A 13,347-nucleotide genomic window follows, 5' to 3' on the forward strand; every position below is an offset into this window, starting at 1 on the left:
TTTTATCTTCTGACTTCTTATCATACTTGTTTGGTATAAATAATAGGTACATCCGTCATGTTTATAATTGTACATGAAGTACTAATTTGCAAGAATTTTAAATTTGTTACAGGGAAACTGAAATAAAATAGCAATTAAAAAAGTGAAGTTAAATTTTAGATGATCTAATCTCAGAAAACCACAAATATACTTGTAAAATTGTTTTGCCCTATCATTAACCTCCACCACATCACAATGTTCACCTTTTAGTCTTTAATACAGTGGGCCTACCTGGTGGCTCAAATGGTAAAGAATCCGCCTGCAATGCAGGAGACCTGGGTTCAATCCCTGGGTTGGGAAGATCCCTGGAGAAGGGAATGGCTACCCACTCAAGTATTCTTACCTGGAAAATTCCACAACAGATGATGCTGGTGAGCTATGTCCATGGGGTCACAAAGAGTCAGACACAACTGAGTGACTAATGCTTTCACACTTTCACTTTGAAGCTAATTGGAACCAGCATGATTGGTCAATGGGTTGAAAAGTTGGAGTGACAAACTGTTTTTTCAACACTAACAACAGTGAATATGCTAGTTTTTTATAGACATTTATGCTAGGCCATTCAGGTATGACATAAATCAAATCCCTTGTGATTATATAGTGGAGAGGACAAGTAGATTCAAGGGATTAAATCTGGTAAACTTAGTGCCTGAAGAACTGTGGACAGAGGTTTGTAACACTCTACAGGAGGCAGTAACTGAAACCATCCCAAAGTAAAAGATATGCAAGAAGACAAAGTGGTTGTCTGAGGAGGATTTACAAATAGCTGAGAAAAGAAGAGATGCAAAAGGCAAGGGAGAAAGGGAAAGATATACACTGATGCAGAGTTCCAGAGAATAGCCAAAGAGAGAGAAGAAAGTCTTCTTAAGTGAACAATGCAAAGAAACAGAATGGGAAAGAATAGAGACCTCTTCAAGAAGACTGGAGATACCAATGGAACATGTCATGCAAGGATAGGGACAATAAAGGACAGAAACAGTAAGGACCTAATAGAAGCAGAAGAGATTAAGAAGAAAAGGCAAGAATACAAAGAAGAACTATTCAAGAAAGGTCTTAATGACCCAGATAACCACGATGGTGTTGTCACTCATCTAGAGTCAGACATCCTGGAGTGTGAAGTCAAGTGGGTCTTAGGCAGCATTACTAGGAACAAAGATAATGAAGGTGATGGAATTCCAGCTGAGCTATTTAAAATCCTAGAAGATGATACTGTTAAAGTGCTGTATTCAATATGTCAGCTAATACGGGAAACTCAGCAGTGGCCACAGAACTGGAAAAGGTCAGCTTTCATTCTAATCCCAAAGAAGGGCAATGCCAAAGAATGTTCAAATCATCATACAATTGCACTAATTTCACATGCCAGCAAAGTAATGCTCAAAATTCTTCAAGCTAGGCTTCAGCAGTACATGAACTGAGAACTTTCAGATGCACAAGTTGAATTTAGAAAAGGCAGAGGAACCAGAGATCAAATTGACAACATTCATGGGATCATAGAGAAAATAAGAGAATTCCAGAAAAGCATCTACTTCTGCTTCATTGACTACACTTAAGCCTTTGACTGTGTGGATCACAACAAACTGTGGAAAATTCTTAAAAATATGGGAATACCAGACCACACTCCTGCTCCTGAGAAACCGGTGTGTGAGTCAAGAAGCAAAAGTTTCAACCAGATATGGGACAATGGACTGGTTCAAAACTGGCAAAGGAGTACAACAAGGATGTATATTGTCACCCCACTTTTTAAATTCTATGCAGAATAAATCATGTGAAATGCCAGGCTGGATGAATCACAAGCTGGATCAAGATTGCCAGAGAAATATGAACAACCTCAGGTATGCACATGATACCACTTTTATGGTAGAAAGTGAAGAGGAAGTAAAGAGCCTCTTGATGAGGGTGAAAAGGAAGACTGAAAATCTGGCTTAAAACTGAACATTCAAAAAACTAAGACCATGATATACAGGCCCATCACTTCATGGAAATAGATGGGGGAAAAGCAGAAACAGTGACACATTTTATTTTCTTGGACTCAAAACCACTGCAGACAGTGATGGCAGCCTTGAAAATAAAAGATGCTTGCTCCTTGGAAGGAAAGGAAAGAATTGATGCTTTTGAATTGAGGTGTCAGAGAAGATTCTTGAGAGTCCCTTGGATTGCAAGGAGATCCAACCAGTCCATCCTAAAGGAAATCAGTCCTGAATATTCATTGGAAGGACTGATGTTGAAGCTGAAACTTCAATACTTTGGCCACCTAATGTGAAGAACTGACTCACTTGAAGAGACTCTGATGTTGGGAAAGATTGAAGGCAGGAGAAGGGGAAGACAGAGGATGATATGGTTGGATGGCATCACTGACTCAATGGACATGAGTTTGAGTAAACTACAGGAGTTGGTGATGGACAGGGAGGCCTAGCATGTGGCAGCAGTCCGTAGGGTCACAAAGAGTCGGATACAACTGAGTGATTGAACAACTGACTGATACCTGTTGTGTTAGTTGTTCAGTCTTGTCTGACTCTCTGTAATCCCAGGCCTCTCTGTAGCTCTCCAGGCCCCTCTGTCTATGGGATTTTCCAGGCAAGAATACTGAAAAGGGTTGCCATCTCCTTCTCCATGATACCTATTGTAGATATTCTAAGAAACAAGATTTTTTATACCCACAACCACTAAAAATATCAGTTCAAAATTGAAATGGATCAGCAATACAGCATTGCTTCTATATGACTAGTTTTAAGTTGTACTTTGGACCCCATTCCACCAAGTGTGAGCAATAGTGCTTTCAGATAACTTGAGGTCTCCCCACTCTCTCTCTAATGTTACATCCACATTCAGCGCATTTTGGTAGCATGAGCATGGCAACATAGGAAGGCTAGTGAAAAGGTGTATGTGATCCTTGAATGTCATAAAAAATGCACAACAGCATCCCATGAGACACTCCTGCCTAGTCCTCAGTCATCAACATACAAGCATTTCTGCAGCTCTCTTCCACATCAAGCTCACAGAGCTTCTTCAGGTTCTGCTTACTTTCTCTCAGTGCATTCCTGCCCTCTGCAAGTTTCTTCACTACTCTGGAAACACAAATGGCTTACCTAAGCACTCCCGTTAAACCACTAGGCAACTATTTCAACTATATACTGTACCCCCTGTCTTCCAGATAATGAGCATCATGAGATTGTGTGAGCTCCTTGCACTGCACCCAGAAATAAGGACTCTCTTGTCTGCTTTTGTCCAGCCCAATCTCAGATCTCAGTTCAGGGTTGAGGTGAATAGGGCACAGGACTACTTCAGAGTGATCCACCAGCATTTAAGCTCTATCATGCCACTCAATATAAGAAAACTTTTCTAGTCTCCAGGCAGGGGAAACACTGGCTCTCATTGATAACATGTTTTTTTATGTATGCCAATTTTATCAAGAGCCTGAATTTCAGACAAGTGTTTGAGTCTTTGGGTTTTTTACTTTGTGTTTTTCCTTTCCAAAGTAGAGAAAGCAGAATTCCTTACCTGTTTGGATTGGGTAAAGTTCTGTAGAATTTAAAAAAAAAAAATGGGGAAAAACTTTAATATTTCAAAACATTGTACACCATACAAGAAAAAATATGCTTTACTTTGTATATAAAATATATCTTGGTTCATTTACCACAAAACTTAAAAGTAGATGATAGTCTTTAATCAATGCTTTTTCTGTACCTAATAGAAAAGAACTGCACAACAAAAACTGAAGTTCAAAACATACTCTTAATGATGGAAGTGATATATACAATGTCATGATGTATTAACTTATTCTGCTGCTATTCTTATTGTCCTAGTCAATTATGGGGAAAGTTACATACGCATCCATGCATATTACACATACTACACATTTTAATTATTGAAAGTCTGATATGTGCCAAGTACTCTGCAAGGCACTAGCAATATAAAAATAAGTTGCAAAAAGACTACAAGCTTCTACTCTGTGATTTACAGGATTGAAGAGAGTATTTCTTCCATCATTATAATGAAAAAATTGTATTAACTTCAAATTTATGACATTTTTCCCAATCTAACAGAGAAAAATATTCAGAACAAACAAATGACCCCAAATCTGGAGATTCTGGCACATATTGGAAGATAGGAAATGTGAGTAGTCACTTAACTGGGGTAAATGCAATCAAACACCAATAAAAATAGTTTACCTAGAATAATTGGCAGGTAAATGAAAGCTATGTGTGAAACTAGGGAACAGTGTGATGTCCACAGAGACTGCAGAAACTGAGGGAGTCTCTACCCTTTTCCAAGTTTTCTCTTTATGAACACTATGGAGCACTCACAGAGTAGATCAGAAGGATCCCAAAGAAGCCTCCATAATGGTTCTAAACAAGGTGATGCAAACAGGAGCCATGCTGAAAGGGCAAGAAATTATATACAGATGGAACAAAAACCTTAGTTAGTGAGGAACAGGGCAGCAAGCATTGCCATCCTCACGACAGTAGTAAAAAATCATTGCAGCTGTAGGAAGGGACAGAGTGGGGGGAAAATCTACTTTTAAATAATGTGCAATAGAACTAAGAAGTCCTTACCTCCAAGAACTAACAACAGAGTACCTAAGAAAGAAACATAGTTTAAATATAAAATACTCCTCATAACTAGCTAATAAGCTATGAAGTGAAGTGAAAGTCGCTCAGTAGTGTCCGACTCTTTGTGACCCCATGGACTATACAGTTCATGGAATTCTCTAGGCCTGAATACTGGAGTGGGTAGCTTTTCCCTTCTCCAGGGGAACTTCCCAACCTAGGAATCAAACTGGGGTCTCCTGCATTGCAAGCAGATTCTTTACCAACTGAGCTATCAGGGAAGTCCATACCCAGCAAGCTTTGGGTAACCACAAAAAAATTCTGGGAGAGGGAAAGGAGAAAAGGAAGAGTAGAAAAGAAGCCCTTTCTGAGGTACAAATAAAGGAACAACCTACAGCTTAAGGTCTAACATACACTGCTTTTGTAAATCTACCCTAAACACAAAGATATCATTAAAGGATCTGAAGCCTGTGCTGCCATGTGGATAACCACAGATACAACAAACCTCGAACCCAGCCCAGTCTCTGATTAACTCAAATTTGCAAATCAAAGGCCTGACAGAAAAATGATGCATCCCTTTCCAGGCATAAAACCTATTTACCTCAATCTCTACTATCTTACATTCAGCTTTTAACCAAAAAGAGAGATGCACAAGGCAAGAAAAAACACTCCCAAAAGACAAAGCAGTCATCAGATTCAGATACTAATATAACAGATATTGAAATAACCTAAGATAATATGTTAAAGATTCTAATGGAAAAGGCTGACAAAATGTAAGATCAGATAGAAAATTTCACCAAAGAGTTAATGACTACAAGAAAAAAATCAAAGAAAAAATATTTAAAACGAAAAGACAGACAAAAAATGTCTTTGATCAATTTAACAGTAGACTCAACATAGATGGGGCTTCCCTTGTGGCTCAGTTGCAAGGCATCAAGAATCTGCCTGCAGTGTGGGAGACCTGGGTTCAATCACCGGCTTGGGATGACCCCCTGGAGAAGGGAATGGTTACCCACTCCAGTATTCTGGCCTGGAGAATTCCAAGGACTGTATAGTCCATGGGGTTGCAAAGGGTCATATATGACTGAGCATCTTTCACTTCACTTCAACATAGACGAAATAAAGAATTAGCGAATTTAAAGTGTGATCAACAGAACTTATCTGAACTGAAACACAAAAAGAAAAACAGGAGTAGAGGGAAAAGTCCAGAGCTGAGCATCCCAAAGATGTGGAACAATGTCTAACTTACAAATAGTAAGAATCTTAGAGGGAGAAGAGAGACTGGAGAGATAGTATAGGTCAAATATATATGTATATATTTGAAGAAATAATGTACTGGCAGACTGCACTTAAACAAGGATAATCATCACTGCTAACACATTTCAATACTGTGAAACCTCTATTATAATGCACTGAAAAGGGCATATTACCTCTGTAGTATCCTTCTGAATAATGTATAACCCCAATCTAGTCATGAGAAAATATCAAACAAACCCAAATTGACAGATATTCTGCAATCTATAGTATAGTATAGTATAGTATAGTATAGTATAGTATTTGGATTACGTTTTAAAAGAATACCCTTGTTTCCATATTGCCAATAGCCTAAATAGGGAAGGCAGCAAGAATAGAACCATAAAAAAATCAAATAGGAGGCAGTTTCAGTAACTTAGAAAAGAGATTCTGATAACCTACACTAGAATGTGCAGAGCAGTCAGATTATGGATATATTTTAAAGGCAGAGCCATTGGAATTTCTAGACAAATTGGACATGGAACATGAGAGAAAGGCAAATAAACCCGAAAGTTTTGACCTAGGCAACTAGAAAGACAAAGCTGACTAAGACGAAGACAATTATAGATGCAAGACATCTGGAGATGAAGATAAATTCTATTTTGAACATGTTAAAATCAAACACACAAAAATAAATAAATAAAATGAAACACATTTACTATTTCTATTAGATGTCCAAGTACATGTTTCATCAGAAACTGGATTTATAATCCTGGGGGTTTTAGGGAGTCTGATCTAGAAATACAGTTTGGAGAGATATCAGTACACAGTATCTGAAACATGCATCTGAATGTATTCATGGAGGGGAAAGAGTGGATCAGGTATTGGCATGCTTTTCCTGAAAAAGGCCATAGAAAAAAATGGTGTTAAGGCCATCTGCTTTCTGTCACAACTAGTCAGCTATCTATACTGCTCAAAAGTAGCCACAAATAAGACATAAACAAATGTTTTATGTTCCAAAACAACTTGATCAAAACAGGTACATACTGGATTTAAGCCATGGGTCTTAGTTTGCCAATTGCTGGTATAGGTAAACAAAAAAGAAGGCTCAAGGACTGAGCCCTAGGATGTACAAATTTAAGAGGTCAAGCAGAAAAAGAATAAGTACCTGGCACAGGAAATTGAAAAGAAGTAGCCAAGGAGATAAAAGAAAAACCAAGAAATAGTAGTGTTGTGAGCAAGAATAAAATAAAGTATTTGAAGAATGATTCAAGTCTACCAAATGCAGCTAATGGTTCAAGTAAAATGAATATTGAGAATTGTCAGCAATTTGAAGGTCACAGGGATCTCAGCAAAAACAGTTTTGGTAAAGTTAGTAGGAGCAAAATTTGACTGAAGTGGCTTAAGTACAGACGAAGAGTAAAGAATATAAGAATACTAAACTTTCACTGGGAGTTTTGCTGCAAAAGCAAGAAAAGGTGAAGTCAAGAGTTTCTTGTAAAAATGGGACAAGACTAGAATATGTTTATGTTGCTAGAAATGACCCAATAAACAGAAAGAAATCATTAGCTACAGAAGAAGGAGGACAGAATTGATGAAAACACATCCTTCTCATTTGGGAAAAAATAATGAAATATAGCCTACAAATAGAGATGCTATCCTTAGATAACAGTGAGACAGTTCACCCATAATAACAGGCAGTAGTAAAGAAATGGTGGCAGGTAGTTAGTCCTGATTGTGGGAGACTGTGAAACTCATGCTCTGAAAGTTAATAGCTGAGAGTGCAGATTGTTGAAGAAGTTTTAGAGAGTTGAGGAAATAGAAGAATGTAAGTATAGTTTAAAGAAGTGGGAAAGTGGATGGAAAAGTATTATGATTGCAGGCAGTGTTAAAAGGTCATAAATAAATTTCCAATGAAAGCAGTCAAGGCTTTTTTTTCCCTGTCTTGTTTATCTACAAAGGAGCAAACAAACCTAGTTAAAATTAACAAGTACTCGAATTTCACAAAAGTAAATGGCATAAAGAAGAGTTAATACCTATCCTCAAACTATTTCAAAAAATTGAAGAGAATGGATCACTCCAAAATTCATTCTCTGAGGCCACCATTATCCTGATATTAATACCAAAACCAGATAAAGATACTATATAAAGAAAGAAAATGACAGGCCAATATCTCTAAGGAATATGGAAATCCACAAAATATCAGCAAATTGAATTCAACAACATATAAAAAAATCATACACCATGATCAAGTAGGACTTATCTCAGGCTGGCAGGCAAGGATGGTTCAATACACACAAATCAATCAATGTAATACACAACATTAATAAAAGGAAGGAAAGATAAAAATCATATGATCATCTCAATAGATACAGAAAAGCATTTGACAAAGTTTAACATTAATCCATGACAAAAACTCTCCTCAAAGTTGGAATTGAGGGACATATCTCAAAATACTGTAGGACATTTATGACAAAACCCACAACTAACCACCAGATGATCCAGCAATTCCACTGCTGGTTATAGATCAAAAAATTGATTAATTAAAAATATTTATTCAAAAGATACATGTACCCCAATGTTCATAGCAGCATTACTTATAATAGCCAGGATATGGAAGCAACGTAGGTACACATCCATCAACAGACAAATAGATGAAGAAGATGTGGTGTGTGTTAGTGTATATACACTGAATATTAGTTATAAAAAATGAAATTCTTCCATTTCCAACAATGTGGATGAACCAAGAAGGTATTATGCTAAGTGAAATGTCAGACAGAGACAGATAAAGTATTTTATGTTATCACTTTTTTGTGGAATCTAAAAAATAAGATAAATATATATAAAAAAACAGAAACAGACTCACAGATACAGAGAACAAACTACTGGTTTCCAGTGGGAAGAGGGAAGGATGAAGGGCGAGCTAGAGGTATGGGATTAAGAGACACAAACTACTATGCCATAAAAGAAACAAGCAACAAGAATGTACTGTACAAAACAGGGAAATAGCCACTATTTTTAATAACGTTAAATGGAGTATGATCTATAAAAATATGATTATGTTATACACCTGAAACTAGTATAATATTGTAAATCAACTAAACTTCAAGAAAAAAAGAGGTAAATGGCAGAGTAATAAAAAGGCAAGAGAAATAACTATGTGCAGGAGAATGACTGTCATGAATGATGTCACTTTTCTTTTTATCAAAGACAGTAACATTATGAAAGGGTAAGGAACAGTGGAAGAGGTGGTAGGATCAAAGGACTGTAGGTCCCAGTGAGGCTGAAAGATTATCAGATTTGGAGAATTAGATGAAGTAACCCAGAAAGAAATGAGGTACTGACCACAGAGTAGGATGCATGAAATTGAGATTGTGTAGGTATATAATTGCAATTAATAATAAGGTCACTGCCTTTTTCCCAAGTTCAAGACCTTACTCCAGCACATCAAATGTATTCATTCAGTTCAGTTCAGTTGCTCAGTCATGTCCCACTCTTTGAGACCCCATGGACTGCAGCACGTCAGACTTCCCTGTCCATCACCAACTCCTGGAGGTTACTCAAACTCATGTCCATCAAGTCAGTGATGCCATCCAACCATCTCATCCTCTATTTCCCCCTTCTCCTCCTGCCTTCAATCTTTCCCAGCATCAGGGTCTTTTCAAATGAGTCAGTTCTTCACATCAGCTAGCCAAAGTATTGGAGTTTCAGCTTCAACATCAGTCCTTCAGATGAATATTCAGGACTGTTTTTCTTTTTTTTTTTTTTTACTTTATTTTTTTTTCCCATTTATTTTTATAAGTTGGAGGCTAATTACTTTACAATATTGTAGTGGTTTTTGCCATACACTGACATGAATCAGCCATATTCCCCATCCCGATCCCCTCTCCCACCTCCCTCCCTACCCCATCCCTCTGGGTCTTCCCAGTGTACCAGGCCCGAGCACTTGTCTCCTGCATCCAACCTGGGCTGGTGATCTGTTTCACCCTTGATAATATACATGTTTCGATGCTATTCCCTCAAAACATCCCACCCTCACCTTCTCCCACAGAGTCCCAGAGTCTGTTCTATACATCTGTGTCTCTTTTTCTGTTTTGCATATAGGGTTATCGTTACCATCTTTCTAAATTCCATACATATGTGTTAGTATACTGTATTGGTCTTTATCTTTCTGGCTTACTTCACTCTGTATAATGGGCTCCAGTTTCATCCATCTCATTAGAACTGGTTCAAATGAATTCTTTTTAATGGCTGAGTAATATTCCATTGTGTATATGTACCACAGCTTCCTTATCCATTCATCTGCTGATGGGCATCTAGGTTGCTTCCATGTCCTGGCTATTATAAACAGTGCTGCGATGAACATTGGGGTGCACGTGTCTCTTTCAGATCTGGTTTCCTCTGTGTGTATGCCCAGGAGTGGGATTGCTGGGTCATATGGCAGTTCTATTTCCAGTTTTTTAAGAAATCTCCACACTGTTCTCCATAGCGGCTGTACTAGTTTGCATTCCCAACAACAGTGTAAGAGGGTTCCCTTTTCTCCACACCCTCTCCAGCATTTATTGCTTGTAGACTTTTGGATAGCAGCCATCCTGACTGGCGTGTAATGGTACCTCATTGTGGTTTTGATTTGCATTTCTCTGATGATGAGGGATGTTGAGCATCTTTTCATGTGTTTGTTAGCCATCTGTATGTCTTCTTTGGAGAAATGTCTGTTTAGTTCCTTGGCCCATTTTTTGATTGGGTCATTTGTTTTTCTGGAATTGAGTTGCAGGAGTTGCTTGTATATTTTTGAGATTAATCCTTTGTCTGTTGCTTCGTTTGCTGTTTTCCTTTAGGATTGACTGGATGGACCTCCTGGCAGTCCAATGGATCCCAAGAATATTCTCCAACACCACAGTTCAAAAGTATCAATTCTTTGGCACTCAGCTTTCTTTATAGTCCAACTCTCACATCCATACATGACTACTGGAAAAATCATAGCTTTGACTAGACAGATCTTTAATATGCTGTCTAGGTTGGTCATAGCTTTTCTTCCAAGGAGCAAGCACTTTTAATTTCACTGCAGTCAAATCTGCAGTGATTCTGGAGTCCAAGAAAATAAAGTCTGTCACTGTTTTCACTGTTTCCCCATCTATTTGCCATGAAGCGATGGGGACCAGATGCCATGATTTTCGTTTTTTGAATGTTGAGTTTTAAGCCAGCTTTTTCACTCTCCTCTTTCACTTTCATCAAGAAGCTCTTTAGTTCCTCTTCACTCTCTGCCATAACGGTGGTGTCATCTGCCTATCTGATGTTATTGATATTTCTCCCAGTGATCTTGATTCCAGCTTCTGCTTCATCCAGTCTGGCATTTTGCATGACGCAATCTGTCTTTAAGTTAGATACGCAAGGTGACAATATACAGCCTTGATGTACTCCTTTTCCAATTTTGAACCAGCCCACTGTTCCATGCCCAGTTCTAACTTTTGCATCTTGACCTGCATACAGATTTCTCAGAAGACAGGTAAGGTGGTCTGGTATTTTCATCTCTTTAAGAATTTTTCAGTTTGTTGTGATCCACACAGTTAAAGGCTTTAATATAGTCAGTGAAGCAGTAGATGTTTTTCTGGAATTCTCTTGCTTTTTCAAAAGTCCAACGGATGTTAGCAATCTGATCTCTGGTTCCTCTGCCTTTTCTAAATCCAGCTTGAACATCTGGAAGTTCTCGGTTCAAGACCAGAAATTCATAAATACATAACTTTTTAGTGTTTTCTAGATTTTCGATTATATTTTTTAGAAGTGAAATTCACCCATTTAAATGACACAAAATACTGATGACCTACTTTATATCAACAAGCATGATAAACTGCAACAATGAGTAAGGCGGTAATTATTGTCTTCTCTTCTCTGAGGCAATCCAGAGCCTTCTTCAGAGGCAGATCTTTACAGTTCCCCCTCTTTTAACTCTGCATAAGCAAGGACACTATTCTGGGGATTTCTGGGTACCTCTAATCACTTCACAGCTTGTACAGGAGTATCTGATCATTAAGGCTTCTTGATGTTATCAAAGATAATATGTTTATCATTTACAAACAATGATAGTAAATTCTTCAGCAATGGTACATTGGCTACTTAGTGATTTAATGAGTCAGCTTACCTAAAGAAGAAATATATTTTAAAACTTAGAGGTAAATGCAATATTCAATGCAATAACTAAAGAAGTTAATTATGTATATTTATAAAACAACATTATATTTCATATATATATATACATATATATATAAACAAACATATAGGGCTTCCCAGGTGGTGCCAGTGGTAAAGATTCCACCTGCCAATGCAGGAGACATAAGATACAAGTACAATCCCTAGGTCAGGAAGATCCCTTAGAGGAGAGCATGGCAGATCACTCTAGTATTCTTGTCTGGAAAATCCCATGGACAGAGAAGCATGGCTGTCTACAGTTAATAGGGTCGGAAAGAGTTGGACACAACTGAAGCAACTGAACAACCACAACAACCTTCTTAGAATACACTGAAGTTTTTCTCTAAACTGACCAAACTTCAGAATAGTGTTTACGTCTCAGTAAAGTGTCTGGGATTTAGTTGGAGTTTAGTGAGTAATAAATGAATAAGTGAACACAAAGTGAGACTGTCATCTCCTAGAAACCACTGACCATATCCAACTTTTTTTTTTTTTTTCATTTTCCTTATGATATAAAATCGCTGTCAAGTCTTGTTTTTTCCTTTCCCTGGGACTATACTTACACAAGTTATTCTCTCTCACATTAGGTAACAGCCTTGCTTCATAAATACAATACTGACAGAACTGTACTATTTATAGCCCCTTGGCTTCAGAAGACATTTCCCCTCTCATTAATTTGTTTCCTTTTAGTCCCATACCTCACTCTTTATATGATGATGTGTAACAGGGACAAATCTTCCCTGGCTTTGCTCATGCTCAGAAGGAAGCTGAGAGCCTGGAAAGCTACACTTCATATACCAAGATGATGCCAGCCAAGTCCTGGCAAGAGAATGATTGAACATTCTCAGATTAATTTCATGGTTATTTGTTCCATCCCAGAATCACATCAGGCACAGGCTTCCAAGTTGAAATTGTATCACTTTGTCCTTGCTGCCCAGGTTAGGGCAATGAAAAATGAGCATATTCCCCACCCTCTAATGATAAATAATGACTTTTCCCTTCACAACTGAGATATATTTTACAGCATCATCACAGAACTCTAATTACCAAACAAAATGATAAGATATATCAGGATACGGGGAGCTTAGATTAAACTCACAAGAATAGGCATTTGCATCTTTGCCATCCTTCAGTGTCACTATAGTAATAGATAAGTGGCAACCAGAATGTGCATAAGAGCATTCCATTAAATATTATTTGAATTGTAAATAACTTAAAATTTTAAGCTACCCCAGTAAAAGACTGTAAGGGAAAGATGCAAACATGTTTGGAGGCCTGGCAAGCAGAGCTGAAGGGAAAAATAATAGAGGGACTAATTTAGCACTAATTTGGTAAAAATAAT

This window comes from Cervus elaphus, chromosome 20, assembly GCF_910594005.1.
Source record: "Cervus elaphus chromosome 20, mCerEla1.1, whole genome shotgun sequence".
NCBI lineage: Eukaryota > Metazoa > Chordata > Mammalia > Artiodactyla > Cervidae > Cervus > Cervus elaphus.